Below are 19,067 nucleotides of genomic sequence, written 5' to 3'. Positions count from 1 at the left end.
ATAAAATGGCTGCAGTCTAAGGCTCAGTGAAGGGCATGAAAAGGCAGTAAAATCCAAGGGGCACACACATACACACACACATACATATACATACACACATACACATATACGTGTGGAGGCCAGAGTTACCATCAAGATGCCTTCAATCACTTTCTGTGTTAGGGTTGGATAAGGTCTCTCACAGAACCCAGAACTTGTCGATTCGGCTAGAGTATCTGGCCAGTGAGCCACTGGGACACTCTTGGTTTCTTGATGTATAAAAAACAAAAAACAAAAACAAAACAAAACAAAACAAAAAAAAACCCCAACATGTTCTGGCCACATTCGTCTCCAGCAAGCCCTGTCTCTGCAGTGCTGGATTACAAGCCTGTAAGCCATCTTCTTCCAGCCCCGGTATGCTGTGTGTGAATACTTTGATGGGTGCTGACAGCTCTGGGATGCTATGCGACTCTACTCCCAATCAAAAGCATACAGAGAACTCCGCCATCACCACACATGTCCTACTGTGCCCCCTGCACCTCTGCGTTCTGGCCGTGTGTGCTGGGAATCTGGATTTAGGTCCTCGCTGTAACACTTACCTCGCTGAGTGAGCTATAGCAGGAAGGTAGTCTATTTTGTAAGCTACTTCAACTCATTGCGTGCGTGGAAAGACGTCGCACAGGGTGACATTTTCTATTCGTGTTATCATATGTGACTCAACAGGTGTCAGGTTTGGGGACATTTTGGGCTTCAGATTTTTGGATTAGGGAAACTCAGCCCTGTGCTATGGCTGGTTTTCTTCATGCGAAGATCCTGGCACCCTTTGCATCTAGCATGTGTTGCCTGCAATTTCAAATTCCCATAAAACTAAGTCATGTAGGGCTGGAGAACTGACTCGGTCATTCGAAAGAACAATGTTTCTTTCCCACTGGGTGCTGAGTTCCGTTCCCAGCACCCAGTGTGACAGCTTTCACCAGCCTGGCACTGTCCCAGGAGACCTGGCACCCTCCTCTGGCCTCTCGTGGCACCAGGCACACACGTGGCACTCAGCAGGTGAAACACGCGCACACACAAAATGATAAACCTAAAAACATTGAAAGAATTAATTCAGTTGGAAATAATCAGTACAGAAGCCTCCTAGATATTTGTGATACTCTTTTTTAATTTTTGATCAGTTTTCAGTTGTTTTTTGTTGTTGACCACCAGTTTACTAGCATTCTCTTTCAGCTGCTCGCTTTGGACATTTCCAACACCCTTTTCTCAGAAACAACAACCGCTTGGTGTATTTCGTCCGTTTAGCTTCTATTTTACTGTAAGAATATAATGCCCTGAACAGTTTGCATATACAGACTTGCTACTAAATCCTAAGTGATTCTTAGGAAGCCCTTGAAGAGCTGGAGCGGAAGCGAATGCCTGCGTTCTAGAGAGGCGCCTACAAACTTACGTGTGAAGTCAGGAAGTCGTACGGGGGTGATCTTGACCCGTCTGGTGTATTGGTCCTTTAGACTTGGCAGTGGCCTGGGTTCCTGCCTGTTTTTACTGAACCTTCTCTTCCCATTTAGCTCCCATTCCTGCCCTGGATCAGCCTCAGGAGGTATCAGGTGCCGGCCTCTTGTTTTATATCCAATGTTGAATTCAGGCGTCTTGCTTTGCCCTGGTTTCCTCGCTAACCCAGCCCACCTTAGATGTTACAGTTTCGGAGCTTTACACCTTCCTGGGCCCCTGTGGACTCCAGACCTGGGAACCCCTGTTGTTTGGCTTGCAGTTCCCACTTGCTCTCAGTTTGTCCTACCTGTGACAGGATGTAGTTACTTAGAAGCATCAATTCTAGAGTGCGAGATCTAAGATGGGGGATGCTTGCTGCTCCTGGCTGGCGGGCTTTACTGGAGGAATGATAATCTGTGGAGAAGCTCTGTGATGGTGGCTGTCTTCTGCCTACTGTGTTGTGCTGCATGAGGTGGAGACACTGAGAGACCTCCCAGAGACAGAGACCCCCAAGGCTGCCTGCTGACAGTCCAGGGCCATGTCCCTTTGCAGTCTATGTGCCTCTTATGCCTCCTCCATTCCTGTTGCTTCTCTGTCCCCATCTTCCTGTGGGGACAGCAAAGGTCGGCATAATTGGTGCCCGACATATCCCCTTTCCAGATCCCCACTTCTGTTAGAGAGCTGCCGTGGCTGATGTTAAATTTAGAATGTGTAATTTCATTTGTATGTCTTGTGACGGACATTGATTTTTCTATTTGCTTAAGGATCTTTTTCTTCCGTCAAACTCATGTGCTGCTGGAGCCAGGCTTGCACAAGCCTTCTCGCTGCTGGAAACCTAGAGCCGAGTCTCTGCCTGCAAGGGAAGAAGGCCTGCCTCCTATTATGACTTCCTTAAAGTTTAAAGCTGGGGGTGCAGCTCAGTTAGAAGAGCGCTTGCCTAGCATGCACAAGGTCGTGAGTTCAGTCCCCAGCACCACATAAATCGGATGTGGTAGTGCATGCCTGCAATCCCAGCACACAGGGAGTGGAGGCCAAAAGTTCAGGGTTACCCTCAGCTATATGGTGAGTTGGAGTGCAACCTGGACTGTTTATTATTATCATCTGGATGCTGGCTTGGTTCAGTGAACTCACTCCCTAAATGACTGGTTAAATAGAAAATTGTTAGGCTGACCTACATGAACCTGTCTATAGCCAATCACTTTCAGTTTGTCAAACGTGCAGACTTATTTTATGTGGTTCAGTCTGGTATAGAGAAAACTTGGAAATCCTGGAGAATACTATACCATATTATAGATATTTTATATACCTGTGATATTATCCTTCAAGGTTAGCTACTGTTAGCATTGGGCCCATTACTAATGGGAATACGAATTTTCTTTTAAATTGTGCACATACTTGTGGTAAGAAGCTAATTCAAGGGAGGGTGGGTGGGACTGGGAGGAGACGAGGCGGGGGCTGCAGCAGGGGTGCAGAGTGAATAAATTGTAATAAATTAAAAAGTTTTAAAAAAGAATTCTGCAAGATAAAAAAGCTGATTTAACTTAGGCACAGGTATAAAGGATAAAAATGAAATTCTTCCTTCCCTCCCAGCTCTCTGGAGAAAGGACACTGGCCTGCTGCGACCTCAGTGTCCCCAGGGAAGTGACACAATTTGTTGTACTAAGTGAACAAGAGCAAAGTTTACTCCGTAACCAAAAGCAGGTCCCACCAGGGACTCGGGCTAAGGCCATCCTGTCTTGCACTGGACAGTTTGGCAGTAGCAAGGACTGGGAATCGGGGCTACTGACACTCTCTCTGGCATCAGAAAGTCACTTCTCTTGGTTCTGCTCTCTAGCTCAATGGTGTTGCACAGACCCCTGTTCTCAGGCCGGTCCTCCAGGCAACAGCAGCATAGGCACAAGATCCACTTTGGCAGCTGGAGAGCCCTAGCCCCTCCCATCTCCAAATCCACTCAGACAAAATGCAGTGTAGCCCACTGCAGTGGAAACACATCGTAGAGGTATGAGTTATTGAGTGAGGCTGTCTGGTTCACCAGAAGCCTTTATTCAGTGGCCTTACACAGTCTTTACCACAACCCTCTGAGGCCCGACACTGTCCTCACAGCCCTTGCAGTGACGGAGCTAGCTTTCGAGTCAGATGGTCTAGCCCCAGGTTACTCAGGATGTCCCGTGTTCATCTGCCCTTCACTGTGAAGATGGAGACCCATGCACAGCAAGGTCAAGTGCGGTATCCAGGACCCTGGCACCCACAGAGGCTGAGTGTGAATGCACCTCCCATTTACTGACAAAACAGCTAAGAAACATTAAAAAAAAATGGCCAGGTGTGGTGGCACACACCTTTATAACCAGCCCTCGGGAGGCAGAGGCAGGCAGATCTCTTGAGTTTGAAGCCAGCCTGGTCTACAGAGCGAGTCCAGGACAGCCAAGGCTACACAGAGAAACCCTGTCTTGAAAAACAAAAACAAAAAAATGGACAAAAGTTCTGAGGCCAGTTCTGCTGGAATGCCTTCTCTGAACAATGTCCTTATTCTTTGGACTAGAATTAACTTTTCCTTCCCTAAACTTTGTCTAAAAAATAAAAAACATAGGGGCTGGGGCGATGGCTTAGTGGATAAAGGGTTTGAATCTGCACTCGCATATAAAGCTGGCTATGGCAGTGTGTGATGGTAACCTTAGCATTGTGGGGTGCAGGCAGGAAGGGCCTCTGAGCTCACTGGCCAGGCAGTCTACCTGTAACGGCAGGCTTCGGGTTCGGTGAGAACCTGTCCCCTGTATGCACACGCCTGGCTATGCACACTCAGATGAGTGTGTGCCATGCACATACACGACACATGGGTACGGAACAAAAAAGTGACACAGCCTGATCTAGTTTAGCAAAAACTGATGAAGCTAAAAGAATGGTTGAATCTGTGACTGTATTTGGAGATGTCGGCACTCCTCAGTTACTGGTGGAACACGCTGAAATTAACCTCTGTTTGTTACGCACAGGGAGCACGTGAGCAAACTGAATCGTCAGCTGCGCTGACCCACGGCTCCAGCGCTTGTAGCTAACAACTGCAGCATGCAGGCTTTCCAGAGGCTCTGATATGCTCTCAGGAGAGATGGCTCAGTGGTTAAGAACACTGGCTGCTTTCCCAGAGGACCCGGGTTCAATTCCCAGCACCCACATGGAGGCTCACAACTGTCTGTAACTCCTGTTCCAGGGGATCCAACACTCTCTTCTGGCCTCCGAGAGTATTGCACACACGTGGTACACAGGCAAAACACTCCTGCACATAATAAAAATAAATCTTTTGAAAGACCCATAACACACACATACAAAAAAAACACAGTTATATAAATCATGTCACATGCAAACATGTGGAAGACACAAGTATGTCTGTCCTTCTTGTCACCCATTTGCATATACTATCCTAGATACCACCGTGACGGTGAACTCTGGTCTAGAATTGTGCAAGGTCCAGAACAAACCCCAAATAAACACCCTCATCTGCAGCTAGGCGGGGGTGCACACTGTCCCCAGAGGCCATGCTCTGATCACAGTCAGACTTGTTTAAATTCGGAGAGAAAGTAGGAGAGTTCTCCAAAACATGCACGGCGAAGAGTTTCCTCCTCCTCCTCCCTCAGGGAGCCTCCCTGAACTAGCCAGCCACTCGGTGCTGAAATTGATGGCACCCAAAGAAAGGGAAGATGGGAGAGGTCCTGGATCTTGGCTTGCTTTCCTTCCCCACTCATCAGTGAGCAGAATCTGCGGGGTGTCAGTAGAGTGTGCATGTCAGAGGGAGGCAGAGACGGCCGCACCGTGGAACATCTCCGATGTGTCGCTAAGAAAGAAGTGCGCGTGCATGCGTGTGTATGTGTTTGTGGGGTCTGTGCAGCTGATTGTATCATTTCTGTGGCTCTAAACATGAATTAATGCTAGTACGTATGCATTGAAAACGGGCATTGTGCAATATAAAGACAGATGTTAAGTCTCTGCTAACAGCTAAAAACTGTTTCTTTCTCAGCGTGAGAGTAAGTAGCAGCCCTCCCTGGCATGTTGAAAATCATGGAAGAGAAGACAAAGTTTTAATTTATTTTAATTTTGGTGTGTGAAGTGGTTGTTTTTGTTTTATTTTGCTTTTTTTGAGACAGAGTTTCTCTGTGTAGAGCTGGCTGTCCTGAAACTTGCTCTGTAGATCAGGCTGGCCTCAAATTTGGAGATCCACTGCCCCCCAAGTGCTGGGATTAAGGGTGTATATCACCACCATCCAGCCCCATGTGTGTGTGTTTTAAATAAGCTGAAAAGGTACGTGATTAATGTAAAAGATCCAAATTTATTTTATGTGCTAACAAAATCTATTGGAGAATTTTCTTTAAAAAAAAAATCCATTTAAAGTAACATGCCCAACTATGAAATACTTAAAAGCTATATTTGGCAGAATATAGCTTTTAAGAATTCTATAGCAAAAAGTATAAAATGGCCAGCTGTAGTGGCACAGACCTTTGATCCCAGCGCCGAGGAGGCAGACTCAGGTGGATTTCTGTGCATTCGAAGCCAACCTGGTCCACAAAGGGAGTTCTAGGCAACCAAGGCTATACAGAAAAACCCTGTCTTAAAAAACAAAGCAAAGCAAAACAAACAAACAAACAAACAAACACAGTATAAAATGCTGGTGAAGAGAAGTGATCACAGTAGTGGTCACAGATAAGAGTAGTTCATATTGGCGACACATTAATTTTCAAAGTTGCAGACTGAATTCAATCCAAATCTATTAGATGTATGTGGATACATAGATTACAAAGGACAAAACGTTTCCTAAAGGACTACAGTTCTTCATTTTGAGATTAGTTAATCTCAAATCATATTAATCAAGAGTACAGTATCATCCTGAAAATAAACACATTAAGAACTTTGGAGAAAGTCCAGAAATCACTTCACACATATATGTTCCGTTCATTTTCACTAGAAGTGCATGGTAATTCAATGGGGAAAGAGTTTCTTTAAAAAAAAAAAAGTTAGATTAATCTGTACACACACACCCAACCACACCCACACCCTCATCCAAATAGAAAACGTAGATTGAAGTGAATCCTAGTACAATTAAGATATAACACATCACCAGGAGTGGTGGCACACGCTGTAATCCCAGCACTTGGGAGGCAGAGGCAGGTGCATTTCTGTGAGTTGGAGGCCAGCAAGCGGCGTTCCAGGATAGCCGGGGCTACACAGAGAAACCCTGTCTTGGAAAACTGTAAGACATCTAGAAGAAAACAGGAGATCCTCTGAGACTCTGGCTCCCTCCCTCCCCGTGCTTCATGCCGTGAGGGACCTCAGGGAAGGGGGAAGAGAAGGAGTCTGTGTAGCTCAGAAGCCACTGCTCCTTCCTCAGCATCACGCCACCTCCTTCCTTTTGCAGGCAAGAGGAAGGCCTGCTGAGGGGTGACCTGATGGTTAATTAAGTGCTGCAGGCATCAGGCAGCCACTTCGGGCTGTCGGCCTGGGCATGTGGCTTCAGTAGTTGATGGCCCTGTCATTAGGGGCTTCCTGGTGTAAGGTGGGCGTTGGAGATGGGACAGGAGCAGAGGCAGGAAAGCAGAAATGGGATTGGGAAGCATGGCAGATTCGTCTCAGAAGGATTGCAAGGTGGGGAGGGAGGAAAAGAGGAAAGACATCATAATAATGATGCGAGTGCATGTATGTGTCTGAGTGTGAGTGTGTGGCGCGTGCATGTGAGTGCAAGTGCCCTTGGAAGCCAGAGACCTTGGATCTCCCTGGAGTTGGAGTTGTATATGGTTGTGAACTGCCCAGCATGGATACTGGGAACCAAACTTGGGTCCTCTGCGAGAGCAGTACAGGACTTTAACCACTGAACCCTATCTTAATTTAAAAAACAAAGCAAGACATATGTGTGCCTGGGCCTGTGTGCCATAGCATATGTGTAGCCATCAGAGGACTGACAGAAATCTGTTCTTTCCGCCCACCATGTGGGTTCTAGGAGTCAAACTCAGGTGTTGGGCTTGGTAGCACTGACCACTGAACCATCTCACCAGCATTCTTTTAAAAATTATTAATAATTTATATTATTCTACAACAATAATCCCCATTAAAAGCCACTCAGATATCTAAAACTATACATGTATGTTGACCTATCTTCACATAAGAGGTATTTAGAATTTCCTTAGTTTTTCTCCAATTCTAGAGCTTCTAAAACTACAAAGCAAATTTTGAGTGCGTGATTTTCTTTCTGAGTTTAGATCTGGGTGATTTAAGTAGCCCAGATCTCTCAGTACATAGATGTCTGTCATATCTGCCTGCCTATCTATCTATCTATCTATCTATCTATCTATCTATCTATCTATCTATCTCTATCTTCATTTGAATTTTATTAATTTGCATAATGAAGGGAACGGCAGACTGTCGTAACCCATGAGAGGTCACTGACCTCGTACATGTTTCCTTCCCAGCTTTGGAACTATAGTACCCAGAAATGATAAAACAGCTCCCAGAATTCTAGCATTAATTGCTGGCTGTCATTCTTCATACATGATACTTATATATGAGACAGATTATGTTTTCCTTATTTTGACTTTAAGCAGCCCCACTTCATTCTAATCCTCTGTCAGCTTTGCTTTCTAGTCTCTCCTCTCTCTCTTTCTGTTTTTAGAGACAGGGTTTCTCTGTGTAGCCCTGGCTGTCCTGGACTCACTTTTTAGACCAGGCTGGCCTCCAACTCACAGAGATCCACCTGTTTCTGGCACCGAAGTGCTGAGATTTAAGATGTGGGCCACATGCCTGGCTCAGCTCTGCTTTCTAAAAAAGAAATCCTATGCTGAAATGGGGGACAGTGCTTGGCCTGTCAGTATGGGTAAGGTTTCCCTGGTTTCATAAAGCAGAGCAGAGAGCGACAGGTGGGCTCTGTGCCCAGGCCTTGTCCGAGCATGCTAGCAAGACCTCCATTGCTAGTCTCTTGCATCATGTGGCTGGAGGTAAGGTGTATGCAGTGAAAATGGTGACATAGGTTTTGGCATACCCGATGGACTACAGGTGTAGGCCATGGAGGGAGAAATTTGCTGGGAGCAGTTTAAGGTGATCAGCTCTGAAACCTGGAGGTCCTGGTTGGGGTAGAGGGTAGAGGGTCTCCCCAGTAGGAATAGATTTCTATAGTGGAGTCTCTATTCTGGCAGGGCCTCCGTGTGCTTGCTGGTGATCAGGGGTCCCAGGGAATGGAACTGTGCTATTACAAATAGCACTCACTTTCCTTTATTGTTTCTTCACAGGGGGACTGACTACAGATTCATTCCAGAAAGATTGCAAGGCGGGGAGAGTCCAGGGACGAGGGCAGGAGAAGGGAAAGAGGGGAGGAGGAAAGAAAGGAAGCTGGTCCTGACAGCCTCCCTTTTCTGCACAAGATGGCCCCTGGGGTGTTTCATTTCCCTTGGCCCATTTCATTCCCATGAGTGTGTGGTGAACATGGTTCTGGGTTCAGACCTATGTTCCTCACAGCCATTTCAGTGTGCATGTGTCTCCATATGATAAATGTAGAATCCAGGGAGAGAGTGCTTGCTCAGGGCTGGGGGTGTGGCCCAGAAGGCTCTGGACACAGCAAGCATTTAGCTATATCTGGAGGAAGGGGAGAGCTATGGCCAGCTTGGGGAGCTGCGTGTCTCACATTGGGGTGAGAAGTGTGTTTGCTGAGTGAAAAATGAAGACATGCTTGCTCCTAGCTATGGTCGAAGAGGAAGTTTTAGTGTAGATATGAGGGAAAGAACAGTCAGAGGCATCAGGAAGGGTCTAGACTGAACTTGGCTCATGAGTGGAGGTAGGGGAGAGAGAAAGGAGAAAGGAGAGACAGGACCTAAGAGAGGAGCCATAGACCAAGAGGCTAATAAAGGAACCAGGAGCCAAGACAGGCATAGGCAAAATGGCGGAGATTATATAGGAGAAAAGAGAAGCTAGTGGAAGGGAGGAGAAGCTCAGGGTCTGGAGAGGTTTAAGAAATGGGGGTCGTAGCCCATGGCAGTTCAGTATCCAAGTGGGTACCCTAATAATGGGAACAGGGACTGTGTCTGATATGAACTCAGTGGCTGGCTCTTTGACATGCTCCCCCCGCCCCCAGGAGCAACCTTGCTAGGCCACAGAGGAGGACATTGTAGGCAGTCCTGATGAGACCTGATAAGCTAGGGTCAGATGGAAGGGGAGGAGGACCTCCCCTATCAGTGGACTTAGAGAGGGGCATAGGAGGAGATGAGGAAGGGAGGGTAGGATTAGGAGGGAATGAGGGAGGCTCTACAGCTGGGATACAAAGCAAATAAACTGTAATTAATATAAAAAATTAAAATTTAATTAAAAAGAAAAAAAAAGAAATGGGGTGGGAATGGTGGGTGTGTCAGCCAGGATGACTCTGTAACAGTATCTTGTGAGTAGGGACAGAGGGAACCTAAGACGTTGATATGCTAATTTGGACACCACAGGCATAGGCACAGCCATATGTTCCTTTCGCCAGAGATAATAAGTAGCAACTATCTTCTTAAGTCCATGCGGTGATGCTGGCATTTGTCTAAATGCCAGACTTTGGGAAAAGGAAATTTCTTGAGACCTAATATTTACCTGCTGTTTTATAACTGTGGGGTAGCACGCCCTTCCCTCTTTTCCTCCTGCCCGTGGTGTTTATTCATTGTCTAGTGAGTGGCTGTGTCATTTGTTTGCCTGGCACTGGGTAGCCAGTGAGGACTGTGCAGACGTCCCCTGCCTTAGCGAGCTTATACTGTGAGAGACAGACGTCCATTCAACTAGAAGGCAAACCTTCAGCATTTAAAGATAGTAATACCAGCCTGGGCTTTATGGGGCAGAGTGAAGCCTTCGTGTGTTATGGAGAGACCTGAGAGGATGCCTCCCAGAAACCTTGGTAGAAAAGTCTGAGAGATCTTCAATTATGGATGCTAACATATAGAGATCAAGGGTCCGTCGGGGTGGATCAGCAAGACCAGAGAGAAGCCAGAGAGACCAGTGTTTTCCAAGCCTTATGGGAGGAAAAGGTTTGGGGTAGGTGTTGGCAGGAGGAGTAACAAAGAGACCTGGAGAATATTGACCTGGGAACCCAGATAGTGCGAATGGGCCGCTCACTGCAAGTACGGAGCAGCTCCTGTGAGGCAGCGGCCCACGCTGAACCGCTTCCTGTGGTCAGCCAGGTTTTACCGAGGCTTGTTCCTGCTGGATGCTGTGTTTAGCCAGGTGGGGCAGTCAGGTAGAAGGGTTGGGTCTTCATTCCTCAGATCACAGAAATGGGCCCTCAGGTTGACACTGGGTCAAGACACTGGCCTCAGACACTTGGAGATTCACTTTGGTTTAAAGTACTATTTTCTACCCGTGAGCTTCTGGGTGGCTTTTAAACCATACAATGTCTGGACTTTTGATTTCACTGTTTTGGGGTATTGCCTGGCTCATCGTACCCCCATGGTGCTAAGATGTAGCTAAACTGGGATCTGCTGAGGAAGGGTGAGGTGGGCATATGCAGGTGGCCCTAACTCAAGACAGTGCTGGCTGAAGGATGGAGTATAGGACAGATGGAATGTGTCATGTGACTGAGACTACACATTGAGAAGACTGGTCTGTGACAGAGCAAGGAGAAGATGACTTAACATCTGGATTTAAACCTGGGAACGGAATCACATGCATGAGAAAGTGTGGATCCATGGAATATCTCAGGGACAGCTCTGGATATGTGAAGAAGCAGGGCAGAGAGGAGCTGGTGGTAGGCAGTACCTCAGCTTGAGGTAGGGACCAGCCATGTCACTGTTAGAAAATGACAGCAAAGACTTTAATCCCTGCACTCCAGAGTCAGAAGCAGCAGATCTCTGTAAATCCAAGGCCAGCCTGGTCTACAGAGCAAGTTCCAGGACACCCAGGGCTACAGAGAAACCTTGTCTCAAGTATCCCACCACCACCACAAATAGATAGATAGATAGATAGATAGATAGATAGATAGATAGATAGATAGATAGATAAAATCACTCGAAAATGACAGCTTTGAGCCAGGTGGTGGAGATGCATGTATGCTCAGGAGGCAGAGGCAGGCAGATCTCTGTGAATTTGAGGCCTGCCTGGTCTATAGAGAAGGTTCCAGAACAGCCAGGGCTGTGCAGAGAAAGCCTGTCTTACACAAAACAAAACAAAGCAAAAAACCCAAACAAATAAACAACAAACAGAAAAAAAGAAAAGCAAATGACAGCTAATGAGTGGATATGGGACAGCCTAAAGTATCCATCCCAAGGCTTTTGTTTAGAGTAGCAGGATGGCGGGGTGGCCTTCGCTTTGTTGTAATGTCCTACTCTACCTTGTGCAGAGGTTGTAGGGAGGGCAGTCAGCAGGGAGAGGCAATAATTCAGTTCCTGGGACTCAGCAGGCCTGAGGGGAACCCCTCTTTTTGTTTCCTTGAGTTTTTGAGATGGGCTGTCCCCATGTAGCCTGGCCTCGAACTGGAAATCCTGCTGTCCCTTCCTCTCAAGTGCTCGGGCTACAGGTATGTGCCACCACGCTTGGCTCTGAAACCTCCTGTTCTCAACAACATCCCCTCAGGGTGGTGATATGTTTGCTCCAGAAACTGACCTAGAGCACTTGCCTTGTGTATGTACAAGGCTCTGGAGATGCTCCCCAGGATCACACAAAAGCCGGTGAGGTGGCACATACCTGTGGCCTGTAACATTGATGTTCAGGAGGTAGAGACAGGAGGATTAGGAAGGGGATCCTTGGCTTCATAGTGAGTGTGAAGCCAGGCAAGGTTGGTTGCACGAGAGTCTGGGTCAAAAGGCCAAAGGAAAGAAAAGGAAAAGAAAAATAGGAACTCAGGAGTGAGTCAGAAACAAGAACTGGAAAACATAAGCTCAGATGTCCTCAGGAATACTGGGAGGCTGTGGGGGAGGAGACTGCTGAACCCCAATGGAGGAAGTGGGAATGAATCAAGTCTCAAGGAAGAAAAGAAAGTGTGGTCAGGAGGGTAGATGATGTTGCTCTCTGCGGCTGAGTGGGCAGAATGTGTCACTGCCAAGGACCTGAGTCCCTTTGAACTTCAAGGTGGGCACATTGGATTTCCAGAGTTTTTTCTTTTTTCTGGTCCAAGGATTTAGATACTTCTGGGTCTAGGGTGTCAGGGACCAGCTCCCTTCAAATTTTGACATGCTAAGTTTGTCTGATGATGGTATTTCTGGAGTTTAGACATTTTCTTTTGTCTCTAGACCTCCTTTCTCTTTCTCCTGGTGGTCCAGCAAGCCTCAGGGTGCACCTGTCTTCTCTCTGGCACTAGGATTATAAGTGGCATCACCATGCCTGGCATTTTCACTTGGGTTCTAGGGATTGAACTCAGATCCTTAGGTTTTCTTGCAAAGCACTTTCTCAGCAGATTGTCCCTCCAGCCCCTGGAACAGAGTTTCCAGGTTCCTTCCCTGTCGGTTCTAGAATGTGAGGGGATCTGTGTTATAACTACAGTTGGCATTGTTTAGAGCAACGGTTAGGGCAATGCTTAGGAAGGTTCTCAACCTTCCTAATGCTTCGACCATTTAATACAGTTCCTCACGTTGTGGTGGCCTCCAACCATAAAAGTATTTTGTGGCTACTTCATAGCTGTAATTTTGCTACTGTTATGAAATGTAATATAAATATCTGATGTGCAGGGTACCTGATATGCAACCCAAGCAGTCACAACGTGTAGGCTGAGGATCACCGGCTTAGAAGAACGCTAGACTGTGAGGTAGAAAACCCTGCCATTCAGACCCCTCTCACATATGCTTTGTCTTTCTGCATTTATTTATTTAGTACTGGTCATCAGTTAGAAATCAGATGGGATGTTTTTTTTTTTTTCACCACCCAGAATCCACACATGAAGATTTATTGCACAGATGCCATGTTTTCACCATATGAAAACATACATTTTTGTGTACCTAGCCACAGCGTCTCCTCGGCCTTTTGCTGACTTAGTCTCCTCTCCTCTTGATCACTCTTTCCTGTTTACTGCAGCATCTTTACCCTCCGGAGATTTGAGCCCCCCTGAGGGCTTTCATCTCCAGGACCCTGCATGGGGCTTGCCACCCACTGGAAAAGCTCAATAGGTCTAAATTGACAGCTTTTAAAAGAAAGACCCAAGCCAAACATGATTAAAGCATTTTAAAATAGACTCTGCAAGTGGGATTGGAATTACTTGGCTTGGAGAAAGAGACCAAGGTGACTAAATAAGGAGGTTCTATCAATAAGAAAAAGACAGAAAGTGCTGTGGCCAGCTGTTTTTCTATTTCTTTGCTGAAGAAACAGGAGAAGAGGGCAGCCTTTGATTGGCTTTGTGCTTCTTAGTCATCTGGGATAACAGATCTTTGTGAGAATCTGATAAAAGCAATGGATTTATGCTCTAGAAAACTGCAAAATGGCAGCTTTCTCCTTAATTTTAGGGACTCACTGATTACCCTAAAACTTAGTCCATATTTGAATGACCAGCTCCTGGGTTAATGTGAAGTAGTCAATATCAGTGCTTCATACCTGCAGGCAAGCAAGGAGGTAGGCCAGATGGCCTTTTCTGGTTTTCTCATCTGTACCCCCAGGGCTGGGGTCTTCTTTGTGAATGTAGTTATCAAGCTTGATACTCAGCAAGTATCACTAGTATCACTCTTGGTTCATGAGTAATGATGAACAAATGAATGAATTCTGTTTTTGGGAACAGGGAGACAAGTTGGAGCTGGTCTTGGTCTCGACATAATACCAACAAGTTCTATTCTCTGCAGGGCAAAGAGGAAGCATTCTAGTTCTTGACAATGCTAAACTCACAGAGTTATCTCATGTGGATCCGTACAGGCCGGAAGCTGGGGCAGGTGCGGTTCCCATTAGTGCCACAGAGTCCTGCACTTGTTTATCATAAAGGAGACTGGACAGAGCCCACTGTGGCTGGAGTAAGGGAGCCTCTGGGACCAGCCAGGTCAAAGACGGAAGAGCCTGAAGGTCATGGCCTCCATATTTTGAGTCTCTGGGGGAGTCATCACGTCAGAGCCTCACAGTAGTGAGGCCCCTGGGGAGTTGGGTAGTGCTGCTCTGGCAGCGCAGCGGGCCACAAGGGGCCTTGTGCAAATGTCAGGTTGGATGGCTGCCTCATCTGGAAGTCCTTTTAGTTTTTGAAAAGAGATTAAGTATCTTTCTGTAGAGGCATGCAGAAGATCATAATACAAAATTGCAAAATGGCAGCTTTCTGGAAGTCCATTTGGCAGATACTTGAGGAAGGTAGGCATGCTTGAGCTCTGTGTTGTGTTCCGGATGGCTGTGCTTAAAAGACCCAAGGCATTGTTGGTGCTGCAGTCCTGGGAGTTTGCTTGAGGCCCACATAGTCACATCCCTGTCTACACCTCCTCAGGATGCCTATCCTCAACTCCTGGGGAACTCTAGCTCTCACTCAGTCTGGGGGACCTCCTCATCTTAGCAGAGGAGACTGAAATATATGAAAGAGACCTGGACTCAGGGAGGAAGACCAGGTTCCAGTTTCAATATAGCCAAGACACCCTGGTGTCAGAAAGCCCATCTCTCTGGTTTGGGGTCAGTTCTTCCACCAAACGAGCATGGAAGATTCTGTGCCCTTTCCCTGTGGTGTTGGGACTTGTATGAAAAACAAGATGAGGCAGGTGGAAGCTCATTATATCTATTATTATGTCTATGGAACCACCATCCCTCCTCTAGAAGCAAAGAAAATGCCAGAAGAACGTATTTTATGTTGAGCCCTGTGTGATGTGGTGTTGAATTTACCCCTCTGAAACCTTTTATTTTTATTGTTTGTTTTGAGATAGGGATTCTCTGTGTAGTTCTGGCTGTCCTGGAACTCACTTTGGACACCAGGCTGGCCTTGAACTCAAGTGATCCTCCTGCCTCTGCCTCCCAAGTGATGGGACTAAAGGCATGTGCCACAATGTCCAGCTTGAAACTTTTTAAACTGGTCTTCAGGATCATGATGAGGATGAGGGAGGTGTGAGAGGTATTTATTGCTCCATGTTCTATAGCCTGCTGGTTCAAAGATAAGCTCCATCTCCTTCTAGAGTTCACTGTCTGTCAACTGCCCTTGACAACTTCCCAGTCATTATAGGCACTGGGAAAAAAATCAGATTAACAAACAAAGAACCCCTCCTCAAGGAGCTTGTTTAGGAAACAGACAGATGAGTAAGGGAGAAAGGATGAAAGAAGGGGGAGTTGGTGTAGCCTGTAATCCCAGCCATGGGAGGCAGAGGCAGGGGGAATCTCTGAGTTCGAGGCCAGCCTGGTTTACATAATAAGTTCCAGGACAGCCAGAACTACACAATGAAACCCTGTGTGGACAAAACAAACAAGTGTACAAAGGAAGAAAGGAAGGAAGGTAGGAAGGAAGGGAGGGAGGGAGGGTGGGAGGGAGGAAGGAAGGAAGGAAGGAAGGAAGGAAGGAAGGAAGGAAGGAAGGAAGGAAGAGGGGTGCCTGGGGATAGAAAAATTTCTGTAGAGCCACTTGGTGTGGTGGGAAGGCCTCTAGGGAGAGGAGACATTTGCATAGGGTCCTGCCTGATGGAAGCCCCCATGGCTGTCTCTCTAAGGGTCTGAAGCAGGTTTCCCCTAGACCTGGAAACCCCACTCTGGCACATGGAATAGCCATAGACTCTGGGCATGCCACCCTAAGTTAGAGGAGACTGGGTGCCTGGTGAGTTACCATCACCTTCGCTCCCTCATGTCCTACAGCTACTTAGAGACTTTTTTTTTTTTTCCAAAACATCCAAGGATGTCTTAATGAAGAGAGGCTCCAGGGCTGCCTAACCCCAGCCACAGAGCATCATCGGTCTCCTTGGCGACCCACACTAATACTGGTACCAGAGTGTTCTGGAATCTTCAGGCTGCAGTGAGCTTTTAAATCTAGCTAGCTTAGGCAAGAGGACCAGCAGCCCACCTTCAGGGGGCAGCTTCCATCTTAAAGCCCTCTCAGAGAGGCCGTTTCCCAGGGAGCCGTTAGAAAAGTTCAAGACATCTTGATGCATAGACTTCTAAGAGGAAAGGCTCCCCAAGGGACTTCTCATGCTTGCCTGCTGTAAACACGTTCTTGGCCAGCGTGGGCTGGATGAAGCTCTGCTCTGGGCCTTTCCCACTTGAGAGACTTGTTCATGTATTCATTGTTTTTATTCTGGCTTAATTTTAAAAAAACATTTCTTTGTTGACTTTGTGTGAGTGTGTGTGTATGTGTGTGTTTATGTGTGTGGAGCAAGTGCCTTTACCTACTTTGCCACCTTGCTGGCCTCTTACCTTGCTTGCCTGCCTGCCTTTCTTTCTTTCTTCCTTTCATCCATTCTTTTTTTTTTTTTTTTTTTTAATTTTTGCTTTATTTTCATTCCATATGTGGACAGTTGGGAACAGCCATGTGGGTGCTGGGAATTGAACCTAGCACCTTTAGAAGAGCAGCCAGTGCTCTTACCTGCTAAGCCATCTCATTCTTTCTTCTGCCTTTCTTTCTTCGCTCCAGGATTCCGGGCAGACAAGGAGCTGATCAGGTGGACAGCTGATAAAGTGAGGGGTGCAGGCAGGCTGCTCTAGAGGGAGGCGAGTGAATTCTGAGAAGGAAACTCCCAGACTGCCAAGGCCCCATTTTGAGAAAGCCATTTGTCACAGTGATTCAGTCCGTTTTGGATCCTCGCTGGGTTTCAAGTTTTCCCTGAGGGTTGCCCCCTCCCTAAATCTCAGAGTGCAGTGAGAGGCAGTGCCGACTGAGGTGTTTTAGAGCCGAGCCTGCTTACTCATCGTCATGTCTTTGCTCAAGGCCACACCTGCCTGGCCTTCTCCCACCTGAGGGACAGGGACAAATAATAGTCACCTGTTCTCCTGACCAACAGAGGACTGGCTCACTGTCAGAGCAAAAAGTACTTTTTCCAAGAATGATTTGGGGGACACATCCATCTTCCTTAACAAGACATATTGTACATATGAAAGAGAAAACCTCCATGTTTCACATTTTAGGAGACCACGAATCCTGCTGTGTTTGGAGGCTGTGGAAAATCTGCAGACATATGTCTTTGTTTGGGCTTAAAATGTATGCAGCCTGTAAGCGAGGGTGCAGCAAAGAAACCACCAAGATGGCTGCTGTACGACTTGGGGTAGGGTGCATGGTTACTGTGGATAATAGAACATCCAGAGGCATCCAGAAGAGTTCAGAGCAGAGAGGAAAAAGAAGCAGAGTGAGCATGGCTGCGGATATCATTGTGAGAAACGAGAACAGCAGAGAATAACAAGAGAGGGAATAGTGAGGGTCAGGGGAGAGTCCTGCCGTTATATAAAGGGAAGACAGAACCCAGTGAACTACAACAGCCTGGCAGCTTGCACAGTGGAGGAGTGGGGGAGGTGAGAAAGGCTAGCATGGACTATGAAATGTGTAACAAGTGTGAAAGGGACTGAATGGGTCTAGAAGCCATCCTGGTCTTTGATATGCAACTACAGGCATAAGCCAAGGGAAGTAGCCCTTTCTGGCTGGCAGAAACCCATTTCACACGTTTCTGAGAAATGCTGGCTGTAGGCTTTTAGCAGTCCTTCTCTAGTCCAGCTTGAGCCGAGACCCTCATTTCTGGATATATGCACTGCGTTTTGGAATTTGGGGAACTGGAGTCTCCTTCAGATCTGGCACAGCCCACACTCTAGTGCTTTGTGGGGCTGAGATCTTTGTGACAGTTTTAGTTTGAAACATGCCCTTTCCGAAGAAAGATGAGGTTGTACATGTAAGTAAATGGAGTGTATTAGGGTGGCGTCTGAAACTCAGAGTAAGCTTTGAGTGGGAGGGGATAGTGTGTCTTGACTCGGAAACATAGCGTTTGTTGTGCAAGGGGGCACGGTGAAGAATCTGCGGACGTGACTGCTCCAGGGTATGGCTAAGGCTTTTTATGGGAGAGAGAGAGAGAAGCAGACTGAACATGGCCAGGGCTAGGGAAGTGGGAGAGCCGGAGGATAGAATAGTGGAGGAAGCAAGAGACTGGAGAAGGGAACACATGAGCTGGGGAGGGGGCTCAGCCATTAAAGGCCAAGGTTCACAACCAAAACTACAAGAGAGCAGAATACACGTGCGTGTGTGTGTGTGTGTGTGTGTGGGGGGGGGGGGGGGCAAGGGTGAGAGAGTAAGCAGATAGCCAGAGGCAGAGAATATGGTGAGATGAGTGTGAGCAGAGAATAGTGAGAATAGCTGGGCTGTAAGGCGTAGCTGTGTGTGGGTGGGGGGGGGGGAGTCATGAGCTAGAGAGCGTTTAGGGTAGGACAGGTTGTGTGAAGGGCTAGGGTGCTAGTGTGAACTATGAAATGTGCAACAGGTCTTTGCGATACTGAGGGGCCTGGAGGCCAGCATGGGCTCTGATAGGCAGCCACAGGTATATGTCAGGATCTGCCCCTTCTGTCAGAGCTAAGGGAAATGTCTCCTTTGGGCAGATGGGAAGCAGTTTCACAAGTTCACGAGGAACGCCGGCTTTTATCTCACCACCAGAAAGCTGGGGTCCAATTTGAGCTCGTTTCTGGATATGTAGACTACTTTTTGGAGTTTGGGAAACTGGAGTTTCGTTTGGATTTGGCACATTCTCCTATAAAGTCAGAACAGTGTCCTGTCACCTCAGCAG

At 47.1% G+C, this 19,067-nt stretch overlaps 1 protein-coding gene across 4 annotated transcripts in view; it reads left to right on the top strand.

Annotated features, from left to right (window-relative positions):
* The window catches only part of Adcy3 (adenylate cyclase 3), a 73,141-nt gene that overhangs the window by 13,814 nt on the left and 40,260 nt on the right, over positions 1 to 19,067 (top strand). The gene's annotated exons all lie outside the window — the stretch shown is intronic.

The sequence above is a fragment of the Psammomys obesus genome, unplaced genomic scaffold, assembly GCF_907164565.1.
Source record: "Psammomys obesus unplaced genomic scaffold, mPsaObe1.curated_primary_1811, whole genome shotgun sequence".
Taxonomy (NCBI): domain Eukaryota; kingdom Metazoa; phylum Chordata; class Mammalia; order Rodentia; family Muridae; genus Psammomys; species Psammomys obesus.
Note: the sequence above shows the minus strand (reverse complement) of the source record. Positions and strands in the feature narration are given on the sequence as shown.